We start from the raw sequence: 1,953 nt of genomic DNA, 5'->3' as shown, positions 1-1,953 counted from the left end.
GTAGGGTGGAGGGTCAGAGAAAAAGAGGAAGACCCCCAATAAGATGGATCAGCCAGGTGGCATCATTGATGGACTCAAGTGTGGCAGCGGTAGTGGGGTTGGCCCAGGATCGAACATTGTTTCGTTCTGCTGTGCATGGGGTCGCTATGAGTCGGTTCTGACTCGATGGCACATGACAACAACAACAATGAGTAAATGAAGGACTGTAATCTTAATATGCTCACTACTTTATTTTGTTTTTGTTTTAATACTCAACTATAGTAGTGTTTTAAAGTTAAATGAAGAATAAACTCAAGTATAAAGCAAAAAAAAACAAACAAAAAAACACCCAGACAGGAAAACATCTGCTATACTCTTATAACCACACTGGGCCCTCTAGACTCCTCTCATACCCTATCCTATCCTATCCTATCGTCTGGACACTCTGTGCTGGACATCACCTTCTAACATTGCCTTCCAGGAATCACATATTCCAACTATCCAACTGCCCTCTTGCCAATTTCAACTCATAATGACCCTACCTGGACTCGTGGTGTGGTGCTGTGGGTTAATGAGCTGGACTGCAAAGTTGATTAAACAGCAAAGTCAGAAGTTCAAGCTCAGTATCGACTTGACAGCACTTAACAACAACAAAATAATATAACTGGGAGTCCACAAGGTTGGCTATTCAAACCCACCAGCCACTCCTCGGAAACCCTATACAGGGTAGCTATGGTTCAGAACTGACTCAACAGTACTTAACAACAACAGTGATCCTATATAGAGTTTCCAAGACTATGAATCTTTATGAGAGCAGAATTGCTGCTGACCTTGTGGTTAGCATCCTAATGCTTATCCCACAATGCCACCAAGGCTCCTTATTCCAACTATGTTAGGTGCTGTCAAGTCCGTTTCGACTCATAGCGACCCTGCATAGGGTTTCCAAGGAGTGGCTGGTAGGTTTGAATAGCCAACCTTGTGGACTCCCAATTATATATTTTGTTGTTGTTATGTGCTGTCAAGTTGATACTGACTCATAGCAACCCTGTATAGTGTTTAAGAGGCACAGCTGGTGAATTCTTTTGCTTAACAAGTCAGTTAGGCTGACTAAACAGAATTTGTTAAAGGGATTCCAGCTCTATCATATTTAAAGATAATTAATGATTCTAAATGGAAGAAGTGCAGCCAGATTGCTCCTTAAAAGGCCAAGATGGCCAAATTCATCTCTCATACTTTAGACATACTGTCAGGAGGGAACAGTCACTGAAGAAGGATATCATGCTTGGTAAGATGGAGGATCAGAGAAAAAGAGGAAGACCCCCAACGAGATGGACTGGCCAGGAGGCAGCATCAATGGACTCAAGTGTGGCAGCAGTAGTGAGGTTGGCCCGGGATTGAGGATGTTTCATTCTGCTGTGCATGGGGTTGCTATGAGTCAGTTCTGACTCGATGGCACCTAACAACAATGATTCTAAATTAGTAGTGGATGGTCCTTATAGTCCCACAGAAGTTAAGCCATACATTCAAATCAGTCCTAATTCTACCATTGTCACTTAGCTGTGTAAGTGACAGTGTAAAATGGTACAACAGTAGGTAGGACCTATCCCACAGGGTAGTAAGAACTAGTGAATACATATCAAAGGTTTGCACCATTTCTGGCTAGTAGGAAGGCATTCAATTAGAGGAAGCAAGATCCACCAGCACCAGGGTTGCAGCACTCTCATCTCCGGTATCTTTATACTTTATGGGGAGATCCACCTTGGTAAGATAAGTGGGAAAAGTCTGAGAAGTGAGTTTTGTCAACTAACTATAAATGCAAGGGGGCTTTAAACAGCTCGTGGAAAAATGAAATTAAATGATAATGGAAAAAAAGAAAAAAAAAAAAGTATTCTCATACAATTTGATGAACTTGACCTACACCTATGGAAGCAGTAGCTCAAAAGAGGGAACAAATCCTAACAGCAAGAATCATTC

At 41.9% G+C, this 1,953-nt stretch overlaps 1 protein-coding gene across 1 annotated transcript in view; it reads right to left on the bottom strand.

Moving 5' to 3' along the window:
* AUNIP (aurora kinase A and ninein interacting protein) overlaps positions 1-1,953 on the bottom strand; it is a 52,907-nt gene that overhangs the window by 8,838 nt on the left and 42,116 nt on the right. The gene's annotated exons all lie outside the window — the stretch shown is intronic.

The sequence above is a fragment of the Chrysochloris asiatica genome, unplaced genomic scaffold (assembly GCF_000296735.1).
Source record: "Chrysochloris asiatica unplaced genomic scaffold, ChrAsi1.0 scaffold00047, whole genome shotgun sequence".
In the NCBI taxonomy this organism is placed as follows: Eukaryota; Metazoa; Chordata; class Mammalia; order Afrosoricida; family Chrysochloridae; genus Chrysochloris; species Chrysochloris asiatica.
The sequence above is the reverse complement of the archived record's forward strand: the minus strand, read 5'-3'. Positions and strand labels throughout refer to the sequence as shown.